The following is a 20,740-nucleotide window of genomic DNA, read 5'->3' on the forward strand; positions in this document are numbered from 1 at the left end:
GTACGATATAACTGAAAAAACCCTTTAGGATTTGTCTTTGCTTGCCCTGCTAAGAACAAAGGTAACTGCAGAAGGCCTATTGGCCCATACGAGGCAGCTCCTATTCTATAACCACCCAATCCCACTCATATACTTGTCCAACCCGTGCTTGAAACAATCGAGGGACCCCACCTCCACAATGTTACGCGGCAATTGGTTCCACAAATCAACAACCCTGTTACTGAACCAGTATTTACCCAAGTCTTTCCTAAATCTAAACTTATCCAATTTATACCCATTGTTTCGTGTTCTGTCCTGTGTTGATACTTTTAATACCCTATTAATATCCCCCCGGTTATGTCCATTCATCCACTTGTAAACCTCTATCATGTCACCCCTAACTCTTCGCCTTTCCAGTGAATGCAACTTAAGCTTTGTTGATCTTTCTTCATATGAAAGATTTCTAATTTGGGGAATTAACTTAGTCATCCTACGCTGGACACGTTCAAGTGAACTATGTGCTATGCGAACTTCATAGTTTCTTTTTGCTTTCCTTATCTCTTTTTTAACATTTCTAACCAGTTGTACGAATTCCTGTTCTAAAGTGACCTCCCCATTTTTAATCCTTTTGTACCAAGCTCTCTTTTTACCTATAAGGTTCTTCAAATTCTTTGTTATCCACTTTGGGTCATTAGTATTCGATCTATTCAATTTGTATGGTATACTACGTTCCTGTGCTTTGTTTAGAATATTCTTAAATAAGTTATATATTGAATCCACATCGAAATCCCCATTTAAGTCACCTATCGCTGGGTTCATGTCTCGCTCCAAGACCGGCCCACACCCCATACCCAAGACTTTCCAATCAATTTGACCCAAAAAATTTCTTAGGCTATTAAAATCAGCTTTTCGAAAATCGGGCACTTTAACAGAATTTTCTCCTACTGGTCTATTCCATTCTATGCTAAATCTGATTTCTTTGTGATCACTGCTCCCTAGCTCACTCCCTATGAGTGAGTGGCGGTGGGTCGCATTTTGCCCAAACCCCCCTGCAGTTTTCAAAATATCCCAAACATCCCAAATCCGATACCTGAGCCATATTTTAGAGCCAAATTCGGGCTCTCTGCACGATTTGTAGTATGAAATTTTAAATTTTTATACTGAAAATATACCAATTACTGTAAGCGGCAGTGTGTCACATTTTTATACTGAAAATATACCAATTACTGTAAGCGGCAGTGTGTCACATTTTGCCCAATCCCCCCTGCAGTTTTCAAAATATCCCAAACATCCCAAATCCAATACCTGAGCCATATTTTGGAGCCAAATTCTGGCTCTCTGCACGTATTCGCAGTTTTTTCTGGTATGTTCCTCAGAGCACTGAGAGTTTGTAGTCCGGAATTTTTCGATGAAGAAATAGCAAATATATTTGAAATTGGGAAGAAGTTAAAATACCCAAAATCGATCTTGGATCTTGCGTTTGGTCAAGCAAAAAGGACTTTCTACAAACAGACTACTAAGTCGAAACCAGAACTGAAAAATTCGTTGGTATTACCATATTCTGAGGGTCTAGTAAATCTTGCCCCAGCCCTGAAGAACCTTAATATTAATCTAGTGTTCAAAAATGATAATACAGTTAAGTCCATGTTAATTAAGAACTCGCCCTCGTCTGTAGCAGGTTGTGTGTATTCCATCCCTTGTAATGAGTGTGCATGTGTTTACATCGGCCAGACAGGTAAAACTCTTTCCTCGCGTTTAAAACAGCATTCATACGCTATTCGTACAGCCCAGCAATCCAGTGCATTGTATTTACATTCCAGTTTATGTAATCATTCTATCGACTTCACAGGGGCAAAATGTATTGTTAAAAGTAAGGATTTTGTTGAACGAAACGTGATCGAGTCTGCCCTGATCAAACGTTGTAACAACAGCCTTAATGTGAGCCCCGGTATGTACAAGTTGGATCCCTATTTAAGTCTCAATATAGCACGTCAAAACAATATAGCAATCATTTAAACACGTATGGCACTTGGAGATATTAATAGGAGCTGCCTTGTATGGGCCAATAGGCCTTCTGCAATTACCTTCTTTCTTATAATTCCTTTCCTCCACTTATTTTTGGTGGTCAGGTGATCTGCCCAGGCGGATATAAAGGTCTGATCAGCAATCTTTTCCTCATTCTACTTTGCTCTGATGAAGGTGAATTAGCTGAAAACGCGTTAAGCATTTTCTATTTTTCATATGTGGTTATTCTGCATACTTGGATCAGTGTTTTTGTGATCATTGTTGCATATATATATATATATATATATGCGGAAAATCCACAGAGAAATATGCAATGAGGTGAACGTTTCGGCTTTGTTAAAGCCTTTGTCAACACCAGACTGACCACGGGATCAGTTAGATCAGTTGCGTTAGGTCAGTCTGGTGTTGACAAAGGCTTTAACAAAGCCGAAACGTTCACCTCATTTCATATTTCTCTGTGGATTTTCCGCATAAAATCATCAGTGTTTTGTGATCGTCAATTGCACATATATATATATATATATATATATATATATATAAGCCTATACTTGCATAAACCACAAGTGAAGATAAACAATCTTTGGACAACACCCACCAGTGGGACTCGAACCCAGAAAGCACAACTACCTTCCAGTAGCTGGCATAACTAGTATGCTTTAACCCACTACGCCATCAGACCTTACAAGGCACCAGATGAGTGAGGGGTCAATCTGCAATTTTCGTCAAGCCACTGTCAATGTGAGAGAACTCGTGTCCAGCTTATAAGCCTATACTTGCATAAACCACAAGTGAAGATAAACAATCTTTGGACAACACCCACCAGTGTCCCTGGTGGGTGTTGTCCCACCAGTGGTTCGAGTCCCACTGGTGGGTGTTGTCCAAAGATTGTTTATCTTCACTTGTGGTTTATGCAAGTATAGGCTTATAAGCTGGACACGAGTTCTCTCACATTGACAGTGGCTTGACGAAAATTGCAGATTGACCCCTCACTCATCTGGTGCCTTGTAAGGTCTGATGGCGTAGTGGGTTAAAGCATACTAGTTATGCCAGCTACTGGAAGGTAGTTGTGCTTTCTGGGTTCGAGTCCCACTGGTGGGTGTTGTCCAAAGATTGTTTATCTTCACTTGTGGTTTATGCAAGTATAGGCTTATAAGCTGGACACGAGTTCTCTCACATTGACAGTGGCTTGACGAAAATTGCAGATTGACCCCTCACTCATCTGGTGCCTTGTAAGGTCTGATGGCGTAGTGGGTTAAAGCATACTAGTTATGCCAGCTACTGGAAGGTAGTTGTGCTTTCTGGGTTCGAGTCCCACTGGTGGGTGTTGTCCAAAGATTGTTTATCTTCACTTGTGGTTTATGCAAGTATAGGCTTATAAGCTGGACACGAGTTCTCTCACATTGACAGTGGCTTGACGAAAATTGCAGATTGACCCCTCACTCATCTGGTGCCTTGTAAGGTCTGATGGCGTAGTGGGTTAAAGCATACTAGTTATGCCAGCTACTGGAAGGTAGTTGTGCTTTCTGGGTTCGAGTCCCACTGGTGGGTGTTGTCCAAAGATTGTTTATCTTCACTTGTGGTTTATGCAAGTATAGGCTTATAAGCTGGACACGAGTTCTCTCACATTGACAGTGGCTTGACGAAAATTGCAGATTGACCCCTCACTCATCTGGTGCCTTGTAAGGTCTGATGGCGTAGTGGGTTAAAGCATACTAGTTATGCCAGCTACTGGAAGGTAGTTGTGCTTTCTGGGTTCGAGTCCCACTGGTGGGTGTTGTCCAAAGATTGTTTATCTTCACTTGTGGTTTATGCAAGTATAGGCTTATAAGCTGGACACGAGTTCTCTCACATTGACAGTGGCTTGACGAAAATTGCAGATTGACCCCTCACTCATCTGGTGCCTTGTAAGGTCTGATGGCGTAGTGGGTTAAAGCATACTAGTTATGCCAGCTACTGGAAGGTAGTTGTGCTTTCTGGGTTCGAGTCCCACTGGTGGGTGTTGTCCAAAGATTGTTTATCTTCACTTGTGGTTTATGCAAGTATAGGCTTATAAGCTGGACACGAGTTCTCTCACATTGACAGTGGCTTGACGAAAATTGCAGATTGACCCCTCACTCATCTGGTGCCTTGTAAGGTCTGATGGCGTAGTGGGTTAAAGCATACTAGTTATGCCAGCTACTGGAAGGTAGTTGTGCTTTCTGGGTTCGAGTCCCACTGGTGGGTGTTGTCCAAAGATTGTTTATCTTCACTTGTGGTTTATGCAAGTATAGGCTTATAAGCTGGACACGAGTTCTCTCACATTGACAGTGGCTTGACGAAAATTGCAGATTGACCCCTCACTCATCTGGTGCCTTGTAAGGTCTGATGGCGTAGTGGGTTAAAGCATACTAGTTATGCCAGCTACTGGAAGGTAGTTGTGCTTTCTGGGTTCGAGTCCCACTGGTGGGTGTTGTCCAAAGATTGTTTATCTTCACTTGTGGTTTATGCAAGTATAGGCTTATAAGCTGGACACGAGTTCTCTCACATTGACAGTGGCTTGACGAAAATTGCAGATTGACCCCTCACTCATCTGGTGCCTTGTAAGGTCTGATGGCGTAGTGGGTTAAAGCATACTAGTTATGCCAGCTACTGGAAGGTAGTTGTGCTTTCTGGGTTCGAGTCCCACTGGTGGGTGTTGTCCAAAGATTGTTTATCTTCACTTGTGGTTTATGCAAGTATAGGCTTATAAGCTGGACACGAGTTCTCTCACATTGACAGTGGCTTGACGAAAATTGCAGATTGACCCCTCACTCATCTGGTGCCTTGTAAGGTCTGATGGCGTAGTGGGTTAAAGCATACTAGTTATGCCAGCTACTGGAAGGTAGTTGTGCTTTCTGGGTTCGAGTCCCACTGGTGGGTGTTGTCCAAAGATTGTTTATCTTCACTTGTGGTTTATGCAAGTATAGGCTTATAAGCTGGACACGAGTTCTCTCACATTGACAGTGGCTTGACGAAAATTGCAGATTGACCCCTCACTCATCTGGTGCCTTGTAAGGTCTGATGGCGTAGTGGGTTAAAGCATACTAGTTATGCCAGCTACTGGAAGGTAGTTGTGCTTTCTGGGTTCGAGTCCCACTGGTGGGTGTTGTCCAAAGATTGTTTATCTTCACTTGTGGTTTATGCAAGTATAGGCTTATAAGCTGGACACGAGTTCTCTCACATTGACAGTGGCTTGACGAAAATTGCAGATTGACCCCTCACTCATCTGGTGCCTTGTAAGGTCTGATGGCGTAGTGGGTTAAAGCATACTAGTTATGCCAGCTACTGGAAGGTAGTTGTGCTTTCTGGGTTCGAGTCCCACTGGTGGGTGTTGTCCAAAGATTGTTTATCTTCACTTGTGGTTTATGCAAGTATAGGCTTATAAGCTGGACACGAGTTCTCTCACATTGACAGTGGCTTGACGAAAATTGCAGATTGACCCCTCACTCATCTGGTGCCTTGTAAGGTCTGATGGCGTAGTGGGTTAAAGCATACTAGTTATGCCAGCTACTGGAAGGTAGTTGTGCTTTCTGGGTTCGAGTCCCACTGGTGGGTGTTGTCCAAAGATTGTTTATCTTCACTTGTGGTTTATGCAAGTATAGGCTTATAAGCTGGACACGAGTTCTCTCACATTGACAGTGGCTTGACGAAAATTGCAGATTGACCCCTCACTCATCTGGTGCCTTGTAAGGTCTGATGGCGTAGTGGGTTAAAGCATACTAGTTATGCCAGCTACTGGAAGGTAGTTGTGCTTTCTGGGTTCGAGTCCCACTGGTGGGTGTTGTCCAAAGATTGTTTATCTTCACTTGTGGTTTATGCAAGTATAGGCTTATAAGCTGGACACGAGTTCTCTCACATTGACAGTGGCTTGACGAAAATTGCAGATTGACCCCTCACTCATCTGGTGCCTTGTAAGGTCTGATGGCGTAGTGGGTTAAAGCATACTAGTTATGCCAGCTACTGGAAGGTAGTTGTGCTTTCTGGGTTCGAGTCCCACTGGTGGGTGTTGTCCAAAGATTGTTTATCTTCACTTGTGGTTTATGCAAGTATAGGCTTATAAGCTGGACACGAGTTCTCTCACATTGACAGTGGCTTGACGAAAATTGCAGATTGACCCCTCACTCATCTGGTGCCTTGTAAGGTCTGATGGCGTAGTGGGTTAAAGCATACTAGTTATGCCAGCTACTGGAAGGTAGTTGTGCTTTCTGGGTTCGAGTCCCACTGGTGGGTGTTGTCCAAAGATTGTTTATCTTCACTTGTGGTTTATGCAAGTATAGGCTTATAAGCTGGACACGAGTTCTCTCACATTGACAGTGGCTTGACGAAAATTGCAGATTGACCCCTCACTCATCTGGTGCCTTGTAAGGTCTGATGGCGTAGTGGGTTAAAGCATACTAGTTATGCCAGCTACTGGAAGGTAGTTGTGCTTTCTGGGTTCGAGTCCCACTGGTGGGTGTTGTCCAAAGATTGTTTATCTTCACTTGTGGTTTATGCAAGTATAGGCTTATAAGCTGGACACGAGTTCTCTCACATTGACAGTGGCTTGACGAAAATTGCAGATTGACCCCTCACTCATCTGGTGCCTTGTAAGGTCTGATGGCGTAGTGGGTTAAAGCATACTAGTTATGCCAGCTACTGGAAGGTAGTTGTGCTTTCTGGGTTCGAGTCCCACTGGTGGGTGTTGTCCAAAGATTGTTTATCTTCACTTGTGGTTTATGCAAGTATAGGCTTATAAGCTGGACACGAGTTCTCTCACATTGACAGTGGCTTGACGAAAATTGCAGATTGACCCCTCACTCATCTGGTGCCTTGTAAGGTCTGATGGCGTAGTGGGTTAAAGCATACTAGTTATGCCAGCTACTGGAAGGTAGTTGTGCTTTCTGGGTTCGAGTCCCACTGGTGGGTGTTGTCCAAAGATTGTTTATCTTCACTTGTGGTTTATGCAAGTATAGGCTTATAAGCTGGACACGAGTTCTCTCACATTGACAGTGGCTTGACGAAAATTGCAGATTGACCCCTCACTCATCTGGTGCCTTGTAAGGTCTGATGGCGTAGTGGGTTAAAGCATACTAGTTATGCCAGCTACTGGAAGGTAGTTGTGCTTTCTGGGTTCGAGTCCCACTGGTGGGTGTTGTCCAAAGATTGTTTATCTTCACTTGTGGTTTATGCAAGTATAGGCTTATAAGCTGGACACGAGTTCTCTCACATTGACAGTGGCTTGACGAAAATTGCAGATTGACCCCTCACTCATCTGGTGCCTTGTAAGGTCTGATGGCGTAGTGGGTTAAAGCATACTAGTTATGCCAGCTACTGGAAGGTAGTTGTGCTTTCTGGGTTCGAGTCCCACTGGTGGGTGTTGTCCAAAGATTGTATATATATATATATATAAGCCAAGTTTTCCTTAATTAATATATTTTCTCTAATTTGTTTCTTATGAAATGATTATTATGCTACCTATTTCATTATGTATGAGGACAATTTTTTTTTATTGGAGTTAAAATCAACGTAGATATATGACTGAACCTAATCAACCCTACCTAACCTAACCTAACCTATCTGTATAGGTTAGGTTAGGTCAGGTAGCCGTAAAAGTTAGGTTAGGTTAGGTAGGTTAGGTAGTTGAAAAACCATTAATTCATGAAAACGTGGCTTATTAGACCAATCGGGCCTTGCATAGTAGGCTGAGAAGTGAGTTCTGGCTAATAGGTACGACATATATATATATATATATATATATATATATATATATATATATATATATATATATATATATATATATATATATAAGAACTATCAACATGAATACAAACACACACACACATCCCTAGGAAGCAGCCCATAGCAGCTGTCTAACTCCCAGGTACTTATTTACTGTTAGGTGAACCAGATATAGAGAATAACCACAAAATGCTATCTTTATAAGAACTATCTTGTAAAGCCACTAGTACACGCAACATTTCAGGCAGGATATATAAAATATTATATATATATATATATATATATATATATATATATATATATATATATATATATATATATATATATATATATATATATATATATATATATATATATATATATATATATATATATATATATATATAATATTTTATATATCCTGCCTGAAATGTTGCGTGTACTAGTGGCTTTACAAGATAGTTCTTATAAAGATAGCATTTTGTGGTTATTCTCTATATCTGGTTCACCTAACAGTAAATAAGTACCTGGGAGTTAGACAGCTGCTATGGGCTGCTTCCTAGGGATGTGTGTGTGTGTTTGTATTCATGTTGAATTTTACAAAGTAGGAAGAGATGTTTGTAAAAAAAAAAAAAATCAAATATTTTTGAAAGTATAAATAGATTTGATATTTTTCTTTAATTGTTTATGTCTGCAGTCTCGCCTCCTTTATAAAATGGCATCATTCTAGCTTTTTTAAGGATATCAGGAAAAGTAAGGCACTCCAGAGATTTGTTGACTCCTTCCTAGTGTTGCCTAGCCCAGCCCAGCCTAGACAAGGCAGGCTGGGCATCCTAGCCTCACGCAGCTTAGCCCCAACCTACATGTAGCATCCCAGTCCATCTTAAGTGATCATTACCTTACTGGCTGTGTTTTCTCTTCAGCCCTGAATGTAATGTGGTGGAACATAAGCAGATACATATCAGGTCTTAGAGAATCTGTACTTCATACATTTCTTAATAATGTCTCACAAATATTTAAATAATTAAAAAAAAATTGTATAATAACTTCATATTATTTTTGCATTTTTTTTATACAAAATTTACATTTTAAAAGATTACCTCTATTTTTAGATTGATGACTTGAAGACTACAGTGCCATCCACAGCAAATCATGGTCTTAAAATATCTCCTAGCAATGACGAGACCAATTTTCACAGAGATCAAATTTTTGCTAAGCAGTAGTCACAGGTAAATATAAATTATATATATAATATTATATATATAAAATTAACTACTTCATTGCTCAAAGCACCTTTAGACATTCTGAGAGTTGTGCTATTTTATTAATTAATTAATTAGGCTATATTTTAATGTTTTGTAATGTTTTCATTACTTTTTTTCTTTTGAAATATAAATTGTTGAGTTTTGAAACATTTTGACATTAACTATACCTGAATATTTATAAACAAAAAAATACCAGAACTATGTCCTTGACAATTGCACTAAGAAGTCTTTGCCAAAATCAGGTGCTCAGTGCAGTAGTTAAAAACTTAAAAGTTGTACCACCTCTGGTGCAAGATTAGGGACCCATAGCCTCAGAGAAGAAAATAGAGAGTACTCAGAGAAGGCCTTGAATAATAGGCAGGCTGTTTGTGTGTGTTTCGACGGTAAGCTTGCTGACACCAAATGTAGTTACCTAAGTGTAGTTACAGGATTAGAGCTACGCTCGTGGTGTCCCGTCTACCCAGCACTCTTTGTCACATAATGCTTTGAAACTACTGACGGTCTTGGCCGCCACCACCTTCTCACTTAACTTGTTCCAACCGTGTACCACTCTGTATGCGAAAGGAAATTTTTTTATATTTCTTTGGCATCTTTGTTTAGTTAGTTTAAATCTATGACCTTTTGTTCTTGAAGTTCCAGGTCTCGGGAAATCTTCCCTATCGATTTTATCAATTCCTGTTACTATTTTGTACATAGTGATTTTATCACCTCTTTTTGTTGTCTTCTAGTTTTGGCATATTTAATGCCTCTGACCTCTCCACATAGCTCTTGCCCTTTAGTTCTGGGAGCCACTTAGTAGCATGTTTTTGCACCTTTTCCAGTTTGTTGATGTGCTTCTTAAGATATGGGCACCAAACAACCGCTGCATATTCTAGCCTTGGCCGAACAAAACTCGTGAACAATTTCTTTAGTATTTCGCCATCCATGTATTTAAACAAAATTCTGAAGTTAGAAAGCGTGGCATAGGCTCCTCACACAACGTTCTTTATGTGGGCCTCAAGTGATAGTTTTCTATCTAGAATCAACCCTAGACCTCTTTCTTTTATCAGAATTATATAAAGATTTCTCACATAATTTGTAGGTTGTGTGGGATCTATGTTCTATTCCACATTCCATAACATGGCATTTATTCACATTAAATTTCATTTGCCAAGTGGTGCTCCATATACTTATTTTGTCCAGGTCTTCTTGAAGGGCATGACAATCATCTAAATTTCTTATCCATCCCATTATCTTAGCATCATCAGCAAACATGTTTATATAATTCTGTATTCCAACTGGTAGATCATTTATGTAGACAATGAACATTTCTGGTGCATGTACTGTGGTACTCCACTTGTGACACTTCTCCAGTCCGATTGCCTCTGATTACTGCCCTCATTTTTCTATCAGTCAGAAAATTTTTCATCCATGTTAGAAGCTTACCTGTCACCCATCCAAAATTTTCTAGTTTCCAGAACAACCTCTTATGTGGAACTCTGTCGAAAGCCTTTTTTATGTCTAGATAGATGCAGTCGACCCAACTACCTTTTTCCTTTAAAATCTCTGTGGCTCAATCATAGAAACTGAGTAAATTCGATACACAGGATCTTCCAGATCGAAAACAATACTGTCTGTGTGATATTATATAATTTCTCTCCAGGTGTTCTACCCATTTAGTTTTTATTATTTTTTTTCAATCTTTTCACTGTTACACTTGTCAATGATTCAGGTCTATAACTGAGAGGGATGGGGTCTTCCCTGTTGCCACTTTTGTAGATTGGAACTATGTTAGCCTTTTTCCACATGTTTGCTATGACTCCTGTACACAGGGATGCCTGAAAGATTAGGTGAAGTGGAAGGCTGAGCTCAGATGCACATTCTCTCAGAACCCATGGTGAAACTCCATCTGGACCAACTGCTTTGTTCTTACTTAGCTCCTTTAGCATATTTTCCACTTCATCTCTAGACACCTCTATACGCTCTACGATGTTCTCAGAAATTCTTATTGTGTCTGGTTCTCTTAAGATTTCATTTTGTATAAACACACTTTGGAACTTTTGGTTTAATGTTTCACACATTGCATTATCATTTTCTGTGAATCTGTTTCCTATTTTCAACCTCTGGATATTATCCGTTACCTGCAATTTGTTGTTTATGAATTTGTAGAATAGGCCCAGTTCTGTTTTACATTTATCCATTATCCCTTTTTAAAAATTTATTTCTGCCTCTCCCCTTACTGCTGTATAGTTGTTTCTCGCATCTTTGTATCGCTGGTATGATTGGGGGTTTGGCTTCTTTCTATGTTGATACCTGCTTGATGGGGTTCGGCTCTTCTACTCCCCAAGCCCGGCCCGAGGCCAGGCTCGACTTGTGAGAGTTTGGTCCACCAGGCTGTTGCTTGGAGCGGCCCGCAGGGCCACATACCCACCACAGCCCGGCTGATCCGGAACTTCTCTTAGAAAACAGTCCAGTTTTCTCCTGAAGATGTCCACGGTTGTTCCGGCAATATTTCTTATAGTCGCTGGGAGGACGTTGAACAACCGCGGACCTCTGATGTTTATACAGTGCTCTCTGATTGTGCCTGTGGCACCTCTGCTCTTCACTGGTTCAATCTTGCATTTTTTTCCATATCGTTCACTCCAGTACGTTGTTATTTAACTGTGTAGATTTGGGACCTGGCCCTCCAGTATCTTCCATGTGTATATTATTTGGTATCTCTCTCGTCTCCTTTCTAGAGAGTACATTTGGAGAGCTTTGAGACGATCCCAATAATTTAGGTGTTTTATCTCGTCTATGCGTGCCGTATATGTTCTCTGTATTCCCTCTATTTCAGCAATCTCTCCTGCTCTGAAGGGGGAAGTGAATACTGAGCAGTACTCGAGACGGGACAACATAAGTGACTTGAAGAGTACAACCATTGTGATGGGATCCCTGGATTTGAAAGTTCTCATAATCCATCCGATCATTTTTCTGGCTGACGCAATATTTGCTTGGTTATGCTCCCTAAACATTAATACCGTCGGACATCATTATTCCCAAATCCTTGACATGCTGTTTTTCTACTATGGGAAGATTCGATTGTGTTTTGTACCCTGTATTATGTTTCAGATCCTCATTTTTGCCATACCTGAAATTTATCACTGTTAAACATCATGTTATTTTCTGCTGCCCAATCGAAAACTTTGTTGACATCTGCTTGTAGTTTTTCAATGTCTTTCATTCCATTTTTGTGTCTTTTGGTCTGTGGCCCTCTCTCAATTTCTGTTGAACCAATCCTGTTTTCTGGCCCTGCATCTCTGTTTTGGTATGAATGTTTGTGTGCCTTCATTGTATATTTTGCAAAATTTGGCATACATTTAATTTACTTCCCTGTCTAGCAACAAGTCTGCCTAATTACTTATTAAAAAAAATTTGAAGTTCCCCATAGTGACCTCTCTCTCTTGAAATCAAGTTTATCAACTGTTTCAATGTCCCCATTTTCTGTGTGTGTGTGTTTGGAGGCTAAGCTTGCTGATACCATGTGTGTGTGTGTTTGGAGGCTAAGCTTGCTGGTACCATGTGTGTGTGTGTGTGTTTGGAGGCTAAGCTTGCTGATACCATGTGTGTGTTTGTTTGGAGGCTAAGCTTGCTGATACCGTGTGTGTCTGTGTTTGGAGGCTAAGCTTGCTGATACCATGTATGTGTGTGTGTGTGTGTGTTTGGAGGCTAAGCTTGCTGATGCCGTTTGTGTGTGTGTGTGTGTGTGTGTGTTTAGAGGCTAAGCTTGATGGTACCATGTGTGTATTTGGAGGCTAAGCTTGCTGATACCATGTGTGTGTGTGTGTTTGGAGGCTAAGCTTGCTGATGCCATGTGTGTGTGTGTGTGTTTGGAGGCTAAGCTTGCTGATACCATGTGTGTGTGTGTGTGTTTGGAGGCTAAGCTTGCTGATACCATGTGTGTGTGTGTGTGTGTGTGTTTGGAGGCTAAGCTTGCTGATACCGTTTGTGTGTGTGTGTGTGTGTTTAGAGGCTAAGCTTGCTGATACCATGTGTGTATTTGGAGGCTAAGCTTGCTGATACCATGTGTGTGTGTGTTTGGAGGCTAAGCTTGCTGATACCATGTGTGTGTGTGTGTTTGGAGGCTAAGTTTGCTAACACCGTGTGTGTACTCACCTGTTTAAATAATAATAGGGGGTGTGTACCACCTCTGGTGCAATTGTAGGGACCCACAGCCTTGAAGAAAATAGAGTATTCAGAGAAGACCTTGTGGATTCTCACTGAACACTAATCTTTTCTTCTCCTATCACCCCTCTTATTTTGTTTTATGCTGTATTCTATTATATATCATATAAATACATAGCCAAATGGCAATATTTATTATGTCTATACAAAAAGAAGACATCCACTTTATTTTTTTTTATCTCCTTTGTTTCTATGTGGATTTTGTTGTGACTAATGATTCTCCTCCTTCCCATCAACAGGTCTTCCTCACTGGGCTTGCTCGGCTTTTGTGTTACTGTGAGGGTGCCATCATCGTTTACCCTTCAAGACTGACTCATGCTGGCATTGCATTTGTGGACTTCCCTTCACAGTAAACAGTCCTTCTCCATATGGTGATTGTCCAGGGCAAGCAGGGTGTGACTGCCATCTTGGAGAAGCAGGGTCTTTTAATATGAAGAATCTTCCGTCTTCTCTACTTACGCCAGCTTGTGGCGGCCTTGCATTCTTGTTACTTCATGGCCCTTGGGCATTTTTTATTTATTTTACATAATAAATTTTTTTATTAATACCCGTGTTTCACAAGAGATCCTTAACATTTTAAGCACCAATTGTATTGACTAATGTACGTCTTGCAACCTTTAAGACATAAATAGACAAGACATAGATAAATGAGTGAATAATACTGAGTGACTAGGTTAGGGCGAGGAACATAGTACAGTGTCTGGCTTTGGAAGAATGCCTACTGTTTTAGAAACCTTATTGCCATGATCATAATCGTATGGGTTAAAAAGCATTTGTTGTCACTCCTACACTGTGGCTTGTTGAGCTTGAAACCTTTGCTCCTTGTTCGTGTTACATCTGACCTTTTGAAGAAATTGTATGAATCAATATCCTCCAAATTGTTCAGTATTTTAAAGGTTTCGCTCTATTACTCTCTCATTTGCATATATCTAAGCATATAGATTTAGATTAGATTTTTTAGTCAGGTAAAGGTACATACATTGCAGATGAGTTACAAAGGGAAAGACATTGACTAGAGTTCACTAGCTCTATTGGAAGAGAAACGTCTGCAAGACAAGTGTGGGCAAAAATTAAGGTAGCAGCGGCTCACAACGACCCCCAACGGCTTCATTTTGTATCTTCTCCAACTTGCCCATCCTACCTTTACCAAAACAAGAAATGGCAGGTGCAGCATAATCAATAAGAAATCTTACAGTACTCAAGTACATCATTCGTAGCACTTGGACTCCCACTCCTTTCCACAGCATGCCAAGGCCTTCAGAGGTTGTAATCTCTTCCGACATTGACTCAACAGTCTGTTCATCTCAGTTTCCAAACTCTCATAGGTATATCCAACATATATGCCTAAATATTTATATATATTAACTAGATTTTTACCGTTTATTTCCAATATAATGGGCCTCCGACTTCTACATTCAAACTTTAGTTTTGTCTTCATTAACCACTAGTCCCATGTGGTGACACTGGTTTCCGAAATTGTCCAACACTGTTTGAATCTTTGAAATATCTTTGCCCTGAAACAAAATATCATCAGCATATATGATTGGAGTTACCCAATTTGAGTATTTCTCAGATGCTATCTTATTCATTAGTACATTAAACAGGGTGAGACTCAACACTCCTCCCTGAGGTGTGCAGAGTTCTTGACCTTGATACCTTGAACCATACAACCTTGATACCACACCTGAGCCTTCCTTTCCTGAAGATAATCCCCTATCCAGCGCAATAATCTCCCTTCAACACCAAGACCAGCTAATTCATATAAAATAACCTCTTTGTTGGCTTTATCAAAAGCTCCTTATAAATCAATAAAAATTCTATAATAATCATTACCATTAGCTAGACATTTAATAATACAGTCAGAGGTACTTTTTCCTCTGAGGAACCCGAAAAATTATTAGACAGCTGATCACCTATTATATACAAAAGTTTATTTAAAATGATCCTCTCCATCATTTTACAAAAACACGAGGTTAAAGACACAGGTAAAGACACCAACATGGGTTCAGAGATGGTAAATCGTGCCTCACAGGGTTAATAGAATTTTATGACCAGGCAACGAAAATTAGGCAGGAAAGAGAAGGGTGGGCCGACTGCATTTTCCTGGATTGCCAAAAAGCCTTCGACACAGTACCCCATAAAAGGCTGTTAAAAAAGTTGGAGCAACAGGCAGGAGTAAAAGGGAAGGTGCTCCAGTGGATAAGGGAGTACTTAAGCAACAGGAAACAGCGAGTAACGGTGAGGGGGAAGACATCAGAGTGGCGAGATGTCACCAGCGGAGTCCCACAGGGCTCAGTACTTGGACCCATCCTGTTTCTAATATATGTGAACGATCTTCCAGAGGGTATAGACTCATTCCTCTCGATGTTTGCTGATGATGCAAAAATTATGAGAAGAATCAAGACGGATGAAGATAGACAGAGACTACAGGATGACCTGGATAAACTGGAGGAATGGTCTAGAAAATGGCTGCTGAAGTTCAACTCTGGAAAGTGTAAGATGATGAAATTAGGCGAAGGGAGCAGGAGGCTGAACACAAGGTATCATCTGGGAGGGGAAATCCTGCAAGAATCAAATAGAGAGAAGGATCTGGGGGTTGATATCACACCGAACCTGTCCCCAGAGGCCCACATCAAAAGAATATCATCAGCGGCATATGCTAGACTGGCCAACATAAGAACTGCCTTCAGAAACTTGTGTAAGGAATCTTTCAGAACCCTGTATACCACTTATGTAAGACCAATCCTGGAGTATGCAGCTCCAGCCTGGAGTCCATACCTAGTTAAACACAAGACAAAGTTAGAGAAGATTCAGCGGTATGCCACCAGGCTCGTCCCGGAACTGAGAGGATTGAGCTACGAGGAAAGGCTAAAGGAGCTGAACCTCACATCCCTGGAAAACAGAAGAGTAAGGGGAGACATGATAACCACCTACAAAATTCTCAGGGGAATTGACAGGGTGGACAAAGACAAACTCTTCAGCACGGGTGGGACACGAACAAGGGGACACAGGTGGAAACTTAGTACCCAGATGAGCCACAGAGACGTTAGAAAGAATTTTTTCAGTGTCAGAGTAGTTAATAAATGGAATGCACTAGGAAGTGATGTGGTGGAGGCTGACTCCATACACAGTTTCAAATGTAGGTATGATAGAGCCCAGTAGGCTCAGGAATCTGTACACCAGTTGATTGACAGTTAAGAGGCGGGACCAAAGAACCAAAGCTCAACCCCCGCAAGCACAATTAGGTGAGTACAATTAGGTGAGTACAGGTCTGTACTCTCCATTGGCTTTAGGGACTAGGATGATCATAGTTCTTTCATTTACTGGGAATTCTGGCCTCTTTATAACTAATATTAAAGAGGTCTAACAGCGGGCTTTTCGTCATAATGGCAAGTTCATTAAGTATTTCATAAGTTACTCCATCCTCCCCAGGTGCGGTAGATTTCCCAACTTTAATCGCCGTTATTAGTTCTTCTCTGGTAATACCTGTGCAAGTGACATCACCACTGTTACCTGCTGTAAGTATAAAATCCTTTCTTAGATCTTTCCAAGAATCAAACGACTCTCTCGTTACAGCGGGTAATTAAATGAACTAAGTTTGGCAGCTTCCGCCCATTTATTTACGAGACCTTTTGCAATTCCTTACGGGTCAGGATGTGCAACAAAATTATGCTTTTTACCCCTTATTTCATTTATGTCTTGCCAGATTTCCTTCAAGTTTGTTACTCCCAACTTTCTCTGCAAACTCCTGCCAATACTTGCTCTAAATTTCCTTTCTCTTCTCCGCACACTTTTATGGGGGGATGCTTTTCTATACCAGATGTTTTCCGGTTCAATGTTGCATTAAATACATCTACCTCCTTAATTAAATCTTAATAAAATGCTTCTGCCGAAACTGGCTTATAAATATCATACCAAGACTTAATATGACCAACAAGACCCCTTAATTCTCCCCTTATTAAACTTTAAGCTTTTCCTCTGAAGGCAGGCATGCTTTTTATCTAGTTTAAGCTGTATTTGTAATGCAAAATCTCTTAGCATTTCATCCACAGTAAGACAATTCTCCTCTATGCCCTCAGCATTTATCAAACAAGCATAATCTAATCTCCCTCCCCTCAGATGAGTAGGAGAGGACTCGCCCAGCAGTTGAACATCTTCATGTTCAACATGTTCATCTTCATGTTCAGATTGTTACCATCCCTATCCCCAGTTTCCTGGAGTGCTGCTATGTTAATATTCTCTCTAAGAGTATAATAGTGTACATCCACCGCTCTAGTTTTTAATCCATTAACGTTCCAAGATAATATTATCAATCTACTTTCATCCATGAACTCCGTAATATTTTTTCTTTCTCCTCACTTGCACAACTACTACTAACATCGAAGGTAATAGTATTCATATCTATTTTCTTTGTTATTTCTGTATACCTTTTTACTTTAACGAAGGTACCCCCCAGGTGTAGGGAGGAATGATCTTTTCCAGGTATATTTTGAAAATCAGCATCGTTTTGCCACGTACCGCTTCGGTGGGAAGGCGGTTCCATGAGTTAATAACTCTGTGGGTGAAAAAGTATCTCCTGTAACTGGTAACTGGCTATTCAGACGAAGGACTTCGGGTAGATGTAGTTTACATGGACCTGAACAACGGTCGTAGTCTGCTGTCTGCTCTGTGTCGAGGCTGTAGCGTCTTGGGTCGATTAGAACTGTACACGCCAAGTGCTACATTCTTGACTGGAGATTGTACTGTGTGCTATTCGATTGATTGATGAAGATTAAGCCACCCAAGAGGTGACACGGGCATGAATACCCCGTAAGTGGTGGCCCTTTTGAGCCATTACCAATATCAAGAGCTGATACTGGAGATCTGTGGAGGTGCAACTGCACCCTGCGTGACGGGAGATGTCTCCCGTGTGGTGTGTGCTATTCTGGTTTATTTATAAAGATTAAGCCACCCAAGAGGTGGCACGGGCATGAATAGCCCGTAATGTGCTATTCTCAAGTCGCTTGCTTATGTACGGTGACGACACCTCACAGTAAGATATAGAAGGGTGGAAAACCGTTACCTGTAAATAGGGATAGGATTAATGCTTGTGTAATTAGTTATGCCATTATGATGATGAGATAATGGAATATAAGGATTACTCGATCACTACATCACCTTCAACTATTACTAGGGGAACTATTCCATGGTCCAGCGATTTTCTGAAAAGGAGTTTCACTGGCAAGCATAGTGAATTAAGAGCATAAGAATAAAGGTAACTGCAGAAGGCCTATTTGCCCATACGAGGCAGCTCCTATCTATAACCACCCAAACCCACTCATATACATGTTCAACCCACGCTTGAAACAATCGAGGGACCCCACCTCCACCACGTTACGCGGTAATTGGTTCCACAAATCAACAACCCTGTTGCCAAACCAGTATTTACCCAAGTCTTTCCTAAATCTAAACTTATCCAATTTATACCCATTGTTTTGTGTTCTGTCATGTGTTGATACTTTTAATACCCTACTAATATCCCCTTTGTTATGTCCATTCATCCACTTGTAAACCTCTATCATATCACCCCTAACTCTTCGCTTTTCCAGTGAATGCAATTTAAGCTTTGTTAATCTTTCTTCATATAAAAGATTTCTATTTTGGGGAATTAACTTAGTCACCCTACTCTAGACACGTTCAAGTGAATTTATATTCATTCTATAATATGGCGACCAAAACTGAACTGCATAATGTAAATGGGGCCTAACCAGAGCAAGATATAGCTGAAGAACCACACCAGGTGTCTTGTTACTAACACTTCGATTAATAAATCCCAGTGTCCTATTTGCCTTATTACGAGCATTCATGCATTGATCCTTTTGTTTTAAATTCTTACTAATCATAACTCCCAGATCCCTTTCACAATCCGACTTCGCAATCTCAACACCATCTAGCTCGTATCTTGTAACTATCATCATTACCTAGTCTCAAAACTTTACATTTATCAGCATTAAACTGCATCTGTCAATCTTTTGACCATTTCAAAACCCTATTTAGATCAACTTGAAGTGATAGTAAGTCTTCTTCCGTGTTAATTTCCCTACCTATTTTTGTATCATCTGCAAATTTGCAAATGTTGATACTCAACATAAGAACACAAGAACAAAGGCAACTGCAGAAGGCCCACCGGCCCATACGAAGCAGCTCCTACCTACAACCACCCAATTAATTTGCCAGTTCCTTTACGACTTGGGACTTAAATCCATTTACACTTTGGGCTTCTGAGTCTTTTAGTTTGTCAATGCTCTTCCTGATTGTGTCGCGTGTAATTGGTATTTCTCTTAATTCATTCTCCTTACCTCCGACAAACATTTGTGTTGGTAATGGGATGTCATTCAAGCTTTCTAGTGTGAACACTGATGTTAGGTATTCATTGAGAGTGTTTGCCGCCCTTTTATGATACAACTTAAAATTGTTAGTCTCATCTTTTATGGGTCCTACGGAGTCAGTTCTTTGTTTGGGTTTTACTTCGTATATACTTGCCCGAAACGCTATGCGTATTAGTGGCTTTAGGTATTGTATTTTAAATTTTAAAATTTTGCCCCGAGGTGCGAGTTTATTGGGAGTACTTAGCTGTATCATTAGCAAGGTAATTAACTATAGTTTGCTGTCCTCCGTCCTTTAACAAATCCATTGACCCCTCCCCTAACCTACCTATTTTGTGCAATAGTCGGTTTAGGATGATCCTTTCAAGCATCTTCCAAGTGCATTACATGAGACTGATAGGTCTATAATTGCCAGGGTCATTGGGTTTCGGTATTGGGACCATTATTGCATGTTTCCATTGTGTGGGCAACACTCCACATAGGAATGACTTGTTAAACAGGTGGAGTAGTGGATTGCCAGACACTTCACACAGTGCATTGAGTATGTCGTAGGTGACGCCATCTTCACCAGGTGCTGTACTTTTACCCTTTTCATAGCCCCCTTTACTTCCTTGGCTGTAATTGGTTCCCCATACTCGTCATCACTAGATTGTGCTCTTGTTATCCTAATCCTTCTGTCATTATGTCGGAGGAGCTGTTCCCTGCTTACTTCTGCAGGGAGGGAGGAGGATGATGCTGCATCACTCCACTTGTGAATTAGTTCTTCAGCCTTACCCTGGGGGTCGTTGTGAGCCGCAGGCCGGGCTCTGCTCCCCTTAGCTACCTTAATTTTTGCCCACACTTGTCTTGCAGACGTTTCTCTTCCAATAGAGCTAGTGAACTCTAGTCATTGTCTTTCCCTTTGTAACTCATCTGCAATGTATGTACCTTTACCTGACTAAAAAATCTAATCTAAATCTATATCTAATCTATATGCTTAGATATATGCAAATGAGAGAGTAATAGAGCGAAACCTTTAAAATACTGAACAATTTGGAGGATATTGATTCATACAATTTCTTCAAAAGGTCAGATGTAACACGAACAAGGAGTAAAGGTTTCAAGCTCAACAAGCCACAGTGTAGGAGTGACAACAAATGCTTTTTAACCCATACGATTATGATCATGGCAATAAGGTTTCTAAAACAG

The 20,740-nt window shown here is 40.6% G+C and overlaps 1 long non-coding RNA gene across 1 annotated transcript; it reads left to right on the forward strand.

Moving 5' to 3' along the window:
* The first annotated feature begins 8,829 nt into the window (after positions 1-8,829).
* LOC138356570 (uncharacterized) lies at positions 8,830-13,734 on the forward strand. The gene is made up of 2 exons (XR_011224529.1): positions 8,830-8,948; positions 13,427-13,734. It is a non-coding gene; the product is annotated as an uncharacterized lncRNA (long non-coding RNA).
* Positions 13,735-20,740: the final 7,006 nt, after the last annotated feature.

The sequence above is a fragment of the Procambarus clarkii genome, chromosome 73 (genome assembly GCF_040958095.1).
Source record: "Procambarus clarkii isolate CNS0578487 chromosome 73, FALCON_Pclarkii_2.0, whole genome shotgun sequence".
Taxonomy (NCBI): domain Eukaryota; kingdom Metazoa; phylum Arthropoda; class Malacostraca; order Decapoda; family Cambaridae; genus Procambarus; species Procambarus clarkii.